Genomic DNA, 15,546 nt, shown 5'->3' with positions numbered 1-15,546 from the left:
GTGTTCTTGGGGTGGTAACTGGCGCTGCTGCAGGGTCGCTGCGCCACTGTGCACCACGGCTGGTTTTGGTAGCTGAAATCCATGAATACGCTGTGCGCAGAAATGGATTTTAGCGCACGCGGCTGGTGCAGAGATTCGCTCGTGCATACTGTGCGCCAGTCGCGTGCGCCACTTGTGCGCTAAAGTCTATGAATTACCCCCTGAGTGCGGCTCAGTGGATTAATGCATCCACTACAAAGGCCTGTCTTTCACCACATGGTTGCAGGTTCGAATCCAGGCAGGTCTACTTAGCCATTCATCCTTCCAACGCAGATAAAAGGAGAAACATTGAATTGGGTACCAATACACATCTGTTATCTGACAGCGCCAAGAGGCCCTTCTGGCCGTGAACGTGCGCTGTACCAATAGACCTGTTATATTATGGCTGTGATCTGGCTATCCCCTTGAAAGACACAGCATTAAGGCAGACAAAGCCAAATACAGTATGGGGCAATAACACAACGGTGCCCAGAAATAACTGAGGGAGTTCAACTCAAAAGGGCTCAACCTCGTATCAAAAGTCGTTTTTAAATCAAGCGTCAAGGTTAAGTTGTGCGCCTTAAAGGCCTCCGGGCGATTCTGTGCGATATGAATAATAAAAATGATAATAAATAAGGTGACAAAAAGTTAAAGTTTACAAAGAGCGAGAATAACAAAGTTGATGTACAAACTCTGACTGTATACCACTACAAATGCAACAGACAAATGTAAAGTATCCACTCTGGCTTCCTACCATGAACGATTGCTATTAATGTACCTGCCTTCTGATTGACGCGTCGGGAGGATAGCTCAGGGGCAACGTGCTCACCTTGGAAGCAGAATCACGTGGTGCAAAACAGGTTCGAAACATTGGGTACGTGGTTATAAATAACCAATTACAATAGGAGAGAGTTGTGTGGTGGACGTTGTAGTGGTGTACAGTACTTTGGCGACATTCACCTTAACTCTTGATTTAGACATGTTTTATTTATATATTTAATTGCAACTTTTTGGGTGGGGACTAAGGCGTACAGCGCATGCGTGCATGTGGTCTAAGTGTACGTAGTATACGGGTGAATTAGAGCACGTGTGTATGGCTTATCAGACGTATGATTGACATTTTACGTATTCGCCCCATTCACGGCCTGTATATTTCTTTTGTAAATATAAACACGAGCATCAAAGTTAGTTGTGACTTTGATGTCAATTTTGCTATGTATTGTGGCATAGATGTGGGCGATGTATTTTTAGACACACTTGCGGCAACCTTTTTAGGACTGTGTTCCCAAGGCGAATTCTAGTTTGTTAGCTTGTTTTGGTTGTCAGCTGTGGTATTGCATCATTCTCTAGATTGCCATAGATAGAATTAAACTATTTTCAACATGTATGCATATCCACTTGCGACATACCAGGTGTACCAGGTCAGCTGAGAGTAAACAAAACTGGTGAGTGCCATTTCTACAATAGTATTCAATCCATGTTTTGAAACAATGTTGCCCTTAGAAAGATGAAAGCCATTATGAAGGTTGAAAAATAATAATGTGATGAGAGAGTTTAATATGTCATACTTTAAAATGATGTAACATTGTATTATTGGATATATTTCTATTGTTTAAGAATCATCCCTTCATTTTCTCTTCTTTTTTCTTTAGAAAAATATATTTAAATTTTTGAAAATAGTAGAACATCTCTCCTGATGATCCCTTGTGATGGAAACAAGGGCGAAACACGTGTAGAGATTATAAGTTAATGAATGGAATAAAAAGACACCCTTTGAAGAGCAACTTCACAAGTGTAAAGACAATTATTTGGCACTCCCAATTGAGAATTAAAAATATACCTGGTATGTCGAAAGTGGATATGTGTACATGTTGAAAAATGTAGGCAATGTACATGCCTTCCTGTTTAAGTAGCTCCTACCCGCGCCTTTTTCTTTGGATCAGCTACCTTGCTGGTCCTGTCTTTAATAGTTGTTGTCTGCGTGCAATTGAGCGCCCGATGCCGCGGGGCTACCGGCACGGTACTAAATAAATAAATAACATAAAATATTGAGTTTGTGTGGAATATGGCCATTAATTAAGCACATGCCCTCCAGCCAATCTCTGTGTGGGTGAGTGGGTGTCAAAAGTGGGCGTCGCAAGTGCGCATGTCATAAGCGCATGTGCTTTAAGAGTGCCGGGTGTTTGTTTGTTTATTTTTAAAGCGCTCCCAACCCAGGGGTTTCTGGGTGCATTACAATAATATTCAGTTTCTTAGGCACATTTGCATAAAATGTGAAGGTCTGGCGTATGAAAGTTTCACAGCCCGTATACGTACGCAATGTACACCTCCCATACGTTTCAGTACACATGAAGCATTTGTGTTGTAAATGTGTAAGTCATGAGTGAATGCGTGATAAGTACCTGTGTGGTAGGTGTGCTTGTGCGTCGTAAGAACGTATGTGTCATAAGAGCGTTTGTCCTAAGAGCCTGTGTTGTGTTTGTGTCAGTGTGTTTTTAAGAGCATGTGTCATAAGCACGCGTGTTGTCCGAGTGTCTGCTGTAAGGTATATCTGTACATTATAGGGCGGCGATCGGCCTATAATTGTTTTGCATGAAGGCCCAGCGCCAGAAATGCTTTATGAGTGACATGCTCCCCATAGAATTGCCCCCACTTTACTGAGGGAGGGTGTTAGCATGTGTTTACGCCTCAACCCCGCCTGTTTCACACTTCCTGCGTGCCCATTCTGTGTTCCCTTATCACCGGTGGTCTTCCCACTGCCTCTGTCACTCCCTGAAAGCCCACCCTTACACCCTAATGTAGGGCCTGACTGTGAATGCTGTTGCTTTTACCAGTGGCATTGTCATGTGGGCACTGTGACCCAACACCCATCAGCACGTGGGAAAGTGCTCAGGGAGGCTGGCAGGGGACTGCTAGCCATGTCATGTGACTTCCATCTAGGGATGAAAGGCTGAGCTGGGATCCCAGCCGCGATCACCTAACTCACTGAGCTATCCGAACACTCATTTGAGTATTTCCCATCGCCCAGTCCCACACAGGTCAACGTTACGTTTGGGGGGCAATGGATAATGAGAGCGATATTTTCTTAATGACTTGCTCTGGAATAATAGTCTTCCGGCGAGTGAGGATACATGCACATTCTAAGACATATCAACTTTTTTACTCAAAACTTCCTGAGCCTCTATACCGGAAAGACTTGGTATGCATCGCCCCACTCTACATACTCCCTGCCTCCCCTCCTTCCTCAGGGCCCCCCATCTCTCTGAGGGCCGTTGGTCGCCAGGCTGCCAGGCTCCGGCAGCAGCTACAGACCCTCAGAGGCCCGGATCCTTATTAAAAGTCTGGCAAACAGAGCCCACAGTCTCATGGCAAGGGGAACCCCCCGACGGAAGGCCACTGTAGCCACGGGGCTCTCCTGGAAGGGATAAAAAGCCTCTTTGAAGCCTCTCGGCGTCCGGGACCTGCTACAAAGGGCGCCTGTAGGCCCCGAGAGGCCTAGCGCGCCGAGAGATGCCGGGGCGAGGGGAAGTCCTGGTCAGCCGCCAGCCTTCGTGCCGCCTTCCTCGGCCTGAGCGCGGCGTCTGCTCTTCACAAGGCCCAGCAGGGCACGCTCGGTGACAGAAAGTCGCAGGCAGACCCGAGGCCAGCAGGCCTAATTCAGAGCACGCCTGTGGGCCCGATTCATGGAATCTCTACACGGTTCAGAGTGACTTTCCACTGCTGAAAAGTGACTTTGCACCTCTTTGCAATCCCTGATTCATGGAACTGTGCAAAGTGTATTTTTGCAGTGCAAATTAATTTTGTACTGTGAAATTGACATTGCACTGACTTTGCACACAAAAACACACTTTGCAGAGTTCCATGAATCAGGGTTTGTGTGGGTCGTGCAGTCCCTTTTTAGCAGTGCAAAGTCACTTTGAACCGTGGAAAAAATGCCATGAATCAGGCCCTGTATGTTAAGCCACCGCATTCTGTGGCATGGCGCAAAACATTCAACAATACACTTATTTTAGATAGAAAAATGTTGTTTTGGGTCCAAGGTCACAAACAGCACAATATGCCGACTGTAATGAAATGACTAATTCTCTGCAGGAGTTCACACTAGAGGGGTGGTCAAACTGCCTACTCAGCCCCACACTACTACCAAACAGCAGTGCTCCCAATCATAAAGGTGAAACAGGCACACCTCCTTCATCGTGCGTGGTAGCGCAGGCCGAGGGAGCAGGCTGGGTCTTTGGAAGGGGTGTGAGCTGATAACAGTCGCAACCCAAAAAGCAATAGTACAAAGACTCCCAAAAAATATACTCTCCCATCAAGGTTTTATAAAATATTCAACACTAGAAGCACTCACCCCTGTAAAAGAAAATACAGAGTACAAACTTGTGTGAAAGGGCACTCTGGGCAGAAGAGCTGGGTGTTCCGACAATCAGGTTGGGCAACAATGTCACTATTCAGTGTTCTTGAAGAAAAAGGTAGAGAAGGTGTCTTACCAGTGGCCGGGGTACACAAAGTGGCCAGTATTCTTCAGACCACCTACCTTTATTCTTGCCTTTGGAGGAAGGACAGTGCCGACCCAGGCTTCTTGACCCTTAAGCTGTGGTCGAACCGATGTTGAGACATTTTGAGTCGATGCAATCCCACTTGTGGTCGGCGTTGTGTCGGTACGATGGTGCAGGCTCTTAAAGGGTTGGGGCAGCGTTCAAGACTGTGAGACAATGGGCCTCGTTACGAGGCCGGCGGTAAGGGGTTAACGGCACCGGTAAGTATGCCGGTGCCGTTAACCCCCTACCGCCGCATTCCGAGGTCTCTTAGCGGGAGCCACTAAGGGACCAGGGAGCTAATAACGGGCCCGCTATTTGCTCCTTCCCCATTCCCATTGAGGCTTATGGGGGCTCGAATGGGAATGGGGAATGGTTTTCAGAAATGGGATTTACCGGGTCCTCCAAGGTTGGAATGACCCAGTAAGTCCCCATTCCCACTACCCGGACCCAGACACGACTTTGGAGGCAGCCATGGTGCTAATAGCTAATAGCACCATGGCTGCCTCCAAAGTCGTAATGACCCCCCCAATGCCTTCCAACAGTTCGAGCAGTGGTCAAGTCGACAGGGAAACAATGGCTTCTGCTGTGTCGAGGTGGCATTCGTGCTGGCGATTTTGATGGCTTACAGCAGGTTGAGTTGGCCCATAGATGCATTGCTCTCAGGAAAGTCAGACCTGCTGTCAGGTTGCTTGAGACGGTCCTTGGAATAGGTTGGGCCAGGACTGCATGGATCAAAATGCAGCGAGCGGTTAGAAGCAGCGCAGATTGCCAAAGCAGTGGTGGTTTAAGGGTGTTGAGAGGGCTCGATTAGCTGCATGATGTCTTGAGGCATGGAAACAGGTTTCTAAGCAGCTGCTGGACTTCCGGGTTGCTGGGGGTCCCAGTCCAGGTACTCCAAAACAAGGTGAGTATTTCTGTTCTGCACTACCATTCCAGGGAAGGTGGCTGGCACCTACAGAACATCCTCCACTGTCAGTGAAGAGTTTTCTGGTTCCACTGCAACCACCAGCGAGGCCTTAATCCAACTATAGTCACCCCCACTTTTCCAGGGGATGGTTAGAGGACAGGGCTCCCCTCTGTCTTGGATGCCTTCTGTCTTCACCTTTACGGCAGAGGAGCAGAGGACTTTAAAAAACAAAAGTCAGCACTTCCAACAGGGTACAGTGAACCATTCTTGTCCTTGTAAGAGTCCAAACATCATTTTCAAAATGAAGGAGTGCCCCACTCATTTTAAAGGTAAATTGTCACAGGTCATTGGTCCTAAGCAAGGGTCCAGTCCCTGCTGTAACGAGTGCCCTTTGCCTTATGACATCTGACCCTGCGCACCTTGCTGGAGGGGACAAAAAGGAAAGAGAGTCCTAATTGAAACCAAGATGGTGTGACTCTTCCCTCAGCCTGCCTCTCCCTTCTGGCTACTCTAACTTTACCCCTCCCATTTCAAAGGAGCTCCAGTGGTCATCGCCCTGAATGAGACCGTGGCTTTGTTATGTCAGTGCTGCCTGTGGTTCCTCTGGCCTAGGGGAAGGTGTTACCCTTCATACAGGAGAATCAAAGGGGCAGTTTCCTGGCCGTTGTTCAACATGGCTGTAGTCAAGACAGTAAAATCAGACAATACTGCACTTCAGCCCTTTCATGGAGGGGCTCTTCTCACAGAGCAGAACTACTGTGACACCAAATTGCTATAGTTCTAAAAATCTGTGCTCTTATTTTTCACCTTTCAACAACGTGGCATGGTTTATTTATAAAAATGAATGTGCTACCAGACTGACTAAGGCAGACAATAATTATGTTTGAAAACAGAAGTGCAGACAATTAAGGAAGATGCAGGAAGGCAGAGTTCCAGCAGTGGTCTGGAATGCATGTAGGACCTTTGAACCTGCCCTGTGCCACCAGGAGTGCTCGTGCTGAGGGCACCAGGAGGCTGTCTCAGCAAAGTTACATGTGTGCAGTACAATTTTGGCATGGAGCATTTATGAAATATGGGGTTCTGATGAGCACATATTCCTTCCAGAAACAGTATCATTTTAGTTTTAAAAATCAATAACATACCTTAAATCATGGCATTCTGTTACACTGATCATCAGACGACCTGTCATGTGCAGACCCCCTTAAGTTCTGGGGTGGTTTTGTGTCAAGGGTCTTTCTTTCTATCCCAACATTTTGTACTTTGCCAGTTGGTGTAGGAGCAGAGGCGAGAAGGGGAACTGGCCTTCTGTGTTCACTAAACCTGAATTGTTAGACTATTATTAGGGTATGCATGGAGCTTTGGTAAGCAACAGAGTGCTCTACAATCAAAGGGGGACAGACAGGATGAGGGAATCAGAGAAACAAGGGAGCTAACAACAGGAAAGGGGGGGGCAATTTAGCAGCAAGCAATCTGCAAGCAACCCACTCTCAAGTAGGATGATGAGTGGAGGGTGTGTGCACCTAGGTGTTAGGGAGGAGCCATTTCGTGAAGAGGAGGGTCTTGAGCTCCTTCCTGAGCTGTGTAAATGAGGCGGGCGAGTCTGGTATTGACAGGGAGTAGGTTCCAGAGTCTTGGAGCGTAGACAGCGAAGGCCTGTCTTCTGGTTCTTTCCTTCCTGCACAAGCGCAGCCCAAGTCTGCACTTTTATTGACTTCTGGTGGATCATAGAACTCTGGAGAAGCTGAGTTCCTCAGTGAGGTATGTTGGGTAAATTCAACCACAGTACATTAGTGAACTGCCCCTGACCAGGTTGGGCCCAATGGGTCAGAAATATAAAAGCACACGGTTGAATGGCAAAGACAAGGCTAGGATTTTATTCTCAACTGACCAAACATCAAACGGATGATTTCAGGAAGGTATACATTAATTGTGGCCTGTATTCCAATGACTTGGCCGGAAAGCCTGTTTAGCTACAACCGAGCTGCATTGGAGAAATTGATGCCTTCTGCTGCATGGAAATGATCATGTACAGATGAACCTCCATTGCCAGAGCCATTCCAATATAGTTTATAATACAGAGATGAACATTGATGGCATGGTGCAGGAGATACATATGCATGTTGCATGTCAAGATACAGGTGCACGTCTCCTGTAGAAGAATGCAGAATGTGATAGCATCCTTTATTTTGCTGTTCGTAGGAAGTGAGATAAGAGCCGTGTTAAGCCCAGTGACCTTTTCCCATGAGATGCAATGGGCAAGCACTGCCTTCCCCCCTCTATAAGGAAATCTATTTTGAAGCTTCTGCAGAGCCATGAAGGCAAAGTGGGCTGGTCATTTTTTAAGTGGAGGGGTGTAAATATTTCTCACAGATATGCCATTGCGACCGAGTGTAGCGAGGGAGCCTAAACCAATCATGGAGGTTCCGGGGGGATTCTCCCCCCGAGAAATGTTTTCAAATAATGGGTTAAAATGGTATATTTTAGAGCACAGGTTTTTTTTTTAGAAAACTTGGGTAAAGCGCCAAACAGTTTGTAATTGTTTTTTTAGGGTAACGCATGACGAAATCCAATAGAAGCAAGTCACCAAGAGAGCACAGGAGCATTTTTCCAACACATGTTCATGATGCCGTTGCCCAAATATAAAACATTTTCTTACTGGCTGTGCCCATACATTTCCTTGATGACTGCACCATTATACACTCATATTCCCTTATAAGAATATACTCATGTTTGCTTTGTGAATCATGCTAGTGATGATACTATAATGAAACATGTCAATGTTTGTTCTGCCAATATATGGCAGTATCTACACATAAGAACATACTGCAGTCGGCATTACCATTAAAATTCATCCCACAGTATGAAAACATTTCCAAACTGGCTGCACCAAAATGCCAGTCTAGCTACAGAACAACTATTATCATACTTACTTTGTCAAAGATGACGTCCCACGATGAAAAGAAGATTGCATATGTGTGACGCACTGCAGAAAATGCAAACCGTTCAATAACAGTAGAAATCCAATCACAATGCCACCTCTCATAGAAAGTATACTTAGATGCTCCCCTTGAACGTATCACAAGCCTTCGTAGGTTTTTCTCATTTGGCTTTCAATATTAAACAACCGCACAGCGCTGTACTTACCTTAACGGATTCCGGGGGCCTGTTTTTCATCGCGATCTCATCCACTCGCAGCACCACAGCGGCCTGTGAGGAGAAGAAGAAGAAAACACAGGTTAGCTTTAAAAGACAATAAAGGCGCTGCACTTCACGCTTTCTCTTACCTAAAGAATTGGCTAGACTTGTTGCACAAAAATGCCATTCTAGCTACCCAATAACACTTATCATGCTTGCTTATCAAGGATGCCCAATATAAATGTCATGCCACAGTAAGAAATTGGTAGAATGGTTGCATAACATGCTATTCTAGCTACATAACTTTGAGGATCAGCTGCATGCCTCTGCAGGACAGCCAACTCCCCCTACTTCCTGTATGTTGGAAGCCTGAGATTGTGCCATGCTTGACGCCAGCAGTTGGGAACCATATCACGACGAATATTTGAAAGAAGGTACCCTCTGACAAAACTCTATCAAATGAATCCCGGAAGACGTTATAATCTGAGGGGGGAACTCCCAGAAGGAATATGAAAAAGAGAGAAAGAGGAGCTGGTGACATCACAAAAGGCGAGTGTGTCGTCCTAAGAATACTGGCTGAAGAGAATGCATGGACCTTATAGACACTGATGATGAAGTTAAGAATCAAGTAAACTTCCAAATGTGAAAAGAAGATTGCATATGTGTGACGCACTGCAGAAAATGCAAACCGTTCAATAACAGTAGATATCCAATCACAATCCCACCCCTCATAGAAAGTATACTTAGATGCTCCCCTTGAACGTATCACAAGCCCTCGTAGGTTTTTCTCATTTGGCTTTCAATATTTTTTTTTTTTAGTTTTTTTTAATTATTTGTGTTTGTCAAGTTTACTTGATTTGACGAAAAGTTAATTTCTTTCTGTATTTAATCTGTTCTACGTTCTCCTTTTTTTTTTCTCTTTTCGCAGGTGTAAGTTGCACATTATTCTGATTTGTTGGTGCTGTCCAAGTTCACCTTGCTGCATTGAAATAAAGCGGCTTGTAAGATCTTTAGTGTGGTAATTGACCAAGATGTTTTTTGGCCGCTCATTAGTCGTTGCCACCATGCTTCTTCTTCGCTCGCGATGTAGGTATTCAGTAGCGGCTGTAAATATGCTAGTCGAGTCTGTTGGATCGCCGGGCAGGGGATTAGCAAGTGTCTCACTGTCTCCGTCTGGTCGGTTCTTTGGCATAACCGGCATGTTTTAGTGGTCGATTGGCCTCTTACAAATAAGATCTTGTTTGTGAGGAGCAAGTTCAAACGCACTCTTAAGAAAGTTTGTTGCATCGATTTGTTTGGGAATCTTCGCAGCAGCTGCATTGTGCCGTTTAGTTTCTTTGGTGCAGAAGGGAGATGAGACAGGATCTTATTTGCACTCGCTTTATCCAGGGTAGTGATCCAGTCAGCCTTCGCCAGTTTTTTTTTTTATTTTGGTCGGGTTCTGGATCAGGTCCTCTTCTGTGCAAGCGATGTGCTCCAATTGGACTCTTTTCTGAGTCTTGCATCTTCCTTCTTTGATTTCAGCATCTATTAGTTTGTAGAGAGGCTGAGCGTCTGGAAGGATTGTTTTTCTGAACAAAGAAATGCTGGAGCGAATCCACCGTCGCTTTTAGGGAGGTGAGGCCTAGCTCTCTTCGGATGGCATCAATCTGTGTCGATTTTGGCAAGTTCAGGACAGCTTTCCAAAAATAGCCCTCCAGTGTTTGCCAGATGTTAGTTGGAATTGTTGGCATGGCGTTGGCATCGTATATTAGCCGGTCAAGTGGCACAGCGAGTAGAGCGCTCGCTTTGACACCCGTGAAGAGCCTGCTAACACAGGTTCGAATCCCGGTGGGGCCAAACTCAGCCTTTCATCCTTCCGAGGTCGATAAATGAGCACCACACACCGTGGGTAATAATAAGCAGCGCTCAGATACCTGAGGGTTCGTAGCGCTATATAAATGCCAAATTATTATTATTATTATTATTATATTAGAGCGGGCACCACCTTCGCTTTGTAAAACTTTAATGTCGGTATCGGGGAAAAGCGGCCATATCTTTTATCCAGGACTCTGGCTTGTGTTGTCAAGGAGCGTACTTTCCTCCAGAGTTCATTTTCCATGGTCTTTTCTGATGATGTGCTATCAATCATTGCTCCCAGGTATCTGATGTTTTTAACAGTCTCAACCTTGACTTGTTCCATTGGAAGGTTTTGGATCTTCTTGGTTTGTGTTCCAGAATAAGGACCTTTGTTTTTGCTTTGTTTATTAGCAAGTTAGCCTGTTCGATGTATTCTGTCAGCTCATTCAGCTGTCTTTGTAGTCCAATCTCGGTTCTGTCCACCAGAAAAACGTCGCACTGGGACGACACCGATTCTTGATGAAAATGTTCTGGTCGCTTGATCTGAGTCTTTTAAGTCACCAATGAATGCTATAAACAGTGCCGGGGACAGAGGGCATCCCTGTTTCACTCCTCGGTTCATTGATATTTCCGCCGAGAGTAAACCGTTTTGGTTCAGTTTTACCCTCATTGTTGTGTCCTTGTGTAGAGCTTTTATTGGTGCAAGAATGTTTTCTAGGCAATCCCAGGCTTCGAGCTTCGCCCACAGTTTCTCTCTATCCACTAGGTCAAATGCTTGCGATAGATCTATGAACGCAAGGAATGCTCTTGATGTGACTTTCAATATTAAACAACCACACAGCGCTGTACTTACCTTAACGGATTCCGGGAGCCTGTTTTTCATTGCGCTCTCATCCACTCGCAGCACCACAGTGGCCTGTGAGGAGAAGAAGGAGAAAACACAGGTTAGCTTTAAAAGACAATACAGGCGCTGCGCTTCGCGCCTTCTCTTACCTAGAGAATGTGCCTCTCCATCCGGCATGCCAGCATCAAGACCTTTGCACCTGAAAAGAAGGCGATAAAGACATTAACGAATTCCCACCATAAACAGAACAAAGACTTACAATTAACAAACCTACCTGCCTACCAGCAGATTCGGGGTCACACCAGGCCTGGGCCCAAGGAAGGCGTACTGCACCAGTGAAGCAACTTGGGCAGCTCGCCAACAAACATCAAGTGCCCCTCCACAAGAAACGCAGGGCGGATAGCTTACCCTACAAATAACTAAGATTCATTATTCAGCACTGGGCAACTATGCATCCAGGGTTCCAGATCTCAGAGCCTTCCAGACGCCCTCGGGGATATCAGCGTAACAGATCTATCCTTACCTACTTTAGGAGTTATTCTCCTAACATTAGGATTTGCGTTGGAGTCTTCTGTAGAGGGTCCAAGAGTCTGAAGGTTTTTGCCCTTAGACTTTTCTTTTCTGGTTTTCCACCAGCACTGAGAATTACCAGTTCTCTTACGCCTAGAGAGGGGTCCAGTAGCTCTATCCACCTCTTACCTAGAAGCAGGGGGAGTCAGAGACCTTAAAACTGGAGAAACAATGATGGAGCTTGGTTTGGGCTCCCATTTCCCTAACATACTACCCTGGAATTTGCCTGGGTTAGAGGTCAACTTACTACACCAGGGCTTGTAGTGGGTTTCTCTGTAGAGGATCCCACAGGTTAAGGTGGCCTCTCCAACCAATTTGGTTTTGTTCTGCTTCCCCATAGTGGGAGGCCTGGGGGTACTGGATACTACTCCTAGAGTTTTTAGATCATTCCCCAACAGGACTCTCCCAGGCACCTCACTCTGAATACTGACAGGGATCCTCACTGTCATTTTATTATACTGAATGAGAGCTGGTAGAATAGGAACCATTTGGACAGGGCCACCAGCAAGGTTGGTGGGGCCTTTGGGTGCTTTAGCAACATCCTCAGGCCTGAAGAATCTTTCGTCCACAACTGCTCTGCTGGCTCCAGTGTCGCCCATGGCAAGGGTGTCCTGGCCATTGACAAGAAAACTGTCCACATAATACTCCTCAGAGTTTTCAAGAAGGATTCAGACACAACACTATGTTGTGTCTTACCCAGACCATTGGAATTTAAAGATACAGTTGCTTGAAGACCCAAGGGTGCTTCAGCAAATAGTTCAAAGTGAGCACTACCCACGTGTACTTCTTCCTCTGGGGAGAAGGCTAAGGAGGCAGTGATGATCCCTGCAGGTTTATCCTTGCACCTGGGATGTCCTTTGATATGGTCAGTTGACCCACAGACATAGCATTTACCAAATGCTCTCTGGAATGGGGTCTTCTGCTGACCTCCCTCTGGTTGAGCACCAGAGGATTCACTAGCCCTATTTGGTTTCCCCTGTGGCTTACCCTGGTTATGTTTAGGGACCTCTTCTGGATGGGAGGTATTGGAATTCTCCTTGTTACCTTTCTTTGGCTGCTTTCCCTCATCCTTCTTCTGAGTTGCCCCAGAATCCTTGTGAGTAGCCCTGTTGGCAACCCACAAGTCAGCAGCCTTAGCTAATTTCTTAAGATCTATCTCCTTTGAATCGGCCAAGTGTTGTTTAAGCTCCGGAGATCAGGCATCATAAATTGACTCCAACATAACAAGATTCCTCAAACCTTCATAAGTGTTAACCTTGTAACCCTTAACCCAACCATCTAAGTGTTTCAAACATTCACACACCCAGGTAGCACAAGGGGTACCATTATGCTTTTTGAGGGTCCTGAACCTCTTAAGGTACTGGGAAGGGGTCTTCCCAAATCTAGCAATTAAAGCTAGCTTCACACACTCATAATCCGGCTTATCCTCCTCCCCAACTCCACTGTAGCATCACTCGCAACAGGGGGAAGCCTAGAGAAAAGCCAAGGAATCAACTGATTCCCTGTGATACCCTGAATCCCATGATTATACTCAAACATTGCTAACCAATCCAAAACATCAAGTTTAATCTCATACATACCAATCATTTCCTTTGGCATACAGGGTCTCTTAGGGCTGGAAGGCCTAGTAGATTCTGGGAGAGAAGCATTTTCCAAAGACAATTCCTTCATCTCTGAAGCATGAGCCATCTCCATTTCTCTGAGCCTTAACTCTTGATGTTTCACGGCAGTTTGTGCATCAATACGTTTCACTTCCAATTCAAGTCTCATTTTCTCGAGGGCAATACATTCAGGAGTAAGTGCAGGACCTGTGGGGGTCCCTGTGGACAGAGGTTGTGCTTTCTGAGCAGGCAAAGGAGTTGTAGGGTGCCTAACAAGGACTCATCTACTTCTTCTAAATCAACACTCTCAGAATCAGAAACATCAGTATCCACATGTGCTGGAGTGTTAGGCCCTTCTGACCCACTCTCCAGACTTTGTTTCCCAATAAGTTAGCAACCAGTTCAGATTTCTTTCCTTTACCAGAGAGTATCTGTTCTCTACACATGGTTCTCAAAACCTTAGCAGTGTAGTTCAAGAGATTCTCCTCACTGTAGTTTTCCATATTTGACATGATTTTTCAGTTATTAGACTATAGTGGTGTTTAGCCTTGTGATTAGTTGACCAAAGGTAATAGCAGCACTCTAAGTGTAATCACTATACTTAAAATTCCCAAGGCTGCCACCAGTGTTAGGCAGAATCCTATGCAGTGCCCTTAGGGACCACTGCACAGAGTTAAGACTACAAGTGGTAATACAAGTTCACCTTTGGTACAAGCCTGTATGACACAGAAAGAGTGGTAGCAGTGACTGAGCAGCCAGACTTATCTCAAGAGCAAATGAGCAGTAGTAGAGATTACACAAAGGACCACAATTACTGTGACTCAAGCAAACACTGATTCAAGGTTTCTGGGTAAAAAATATAAGTACATTTATTTTTATACCATCTGTTCACAAAACACTTCACTACTAGTAAAATAAAACCACACTTCAAATACGCTGCAAAAAACCAATTCCCCCTGTGCAGAATAATTCAATGTAAGTATCTTAGGATTTGTTAGACCAGTGTTATGAAACAAAGATGTTACCGGGAGTACATATGCGATCACTTTTTGACAGTAATGACAGTTTGGTCTTACTAAAGATAAGCGTACCCGCGTGAAGAAATGTAACCTTAGTCCGCGGGAAGAAATGTAACCGTAGTCAAGACTTAGCACATGAATTAACACAAGAGAGTTGGGGATAGAAATCATAGGCAATACTTTTGTCAAGGCAGAGAGAATCAGAGGGCACTTTCTAACAAGAAGATAAAAGTCAATAGGCCTGTGCCAGTGTCAAGTGGAACAGGGTTCCTGTTGCTGAGGATCACACAGTTAGAACAGTTCACGATTCAAGATTGCCAGGAGTACTTAGATATCGTCAGAAGAGGAGAGAAGAGCTAATACAATAGCCTGGAACAGTACCATGTTTATATAGTATAATCGCGGTAGAAAAGTTAGGGTAGATACCACTGCCATCAGCCAAGTCTAAATGTTAAGAGAGCGAAACAAAGCTCATAGAGGCACAGACAAAAAGGGGTAGGAGTTAACCCTCTCCAATACTCCATGAAAGATGGGGTGTACTGGGTCTGTAGTTTAAAGTGACTACATAAAGTTAATGGCAACTTTACAGGTTTCTGGGGGACAGCAGTAGCCACAGAAAAATGGAGTCAGTGGGAAGTCTCAAAGACAAACCTGTGTCACTGCACTGAAGGTGCTGTGTAACACACACAAAAACTGGGGCTCATGGAGTGGTGTGGCTCCAGAGCCCAAGATCACACAAAAAGTAGAAATAGACAAGGCAAAACACATGTAAGAGTGGGAAAAAGGCTCACACTCTTAACAGGTGGAAAAAATAAACCCCTGAAATCCAGCAAAGCAGCTGAGGGACTCACTAGATAAGGGAAATTAGCCATAAATGAGACTTCTCCCTAACAGCGACGCGCACAAAGACTTCTGGAGACTGGAGAACTTTGTGGTATGCTGCGGTAAGTGAGTTTTAATGTCTGTACCTTGCTTTTCAGATTGTGCTGTAATTAGAGTTTGCAACTCAGCGACTGGAACGAGCGCGGAGGAAGTCTTGCGGAACTCGAGCGTGAGACTCAAGCGAGAGATC

Source organism: Ambystoma mexicanum, chromosome 7q, assembly GCF_040938575.1.
Source record: "Ambystoma mexicanum isolate Mex_15411 chromosome 7q, UKY_AmexF1_1, whole genome shotgun sequence".
In the NCBI taxonomy this organism is placed as follows: Eukaryota; Metazoa; Chordata; class Amphibia; order Caudata; family Ambystomatidae; genus Ambystoma; species Ambystoma mexicanum.
Note: the sequence above shows the minus strand (reverse complement) of the source record.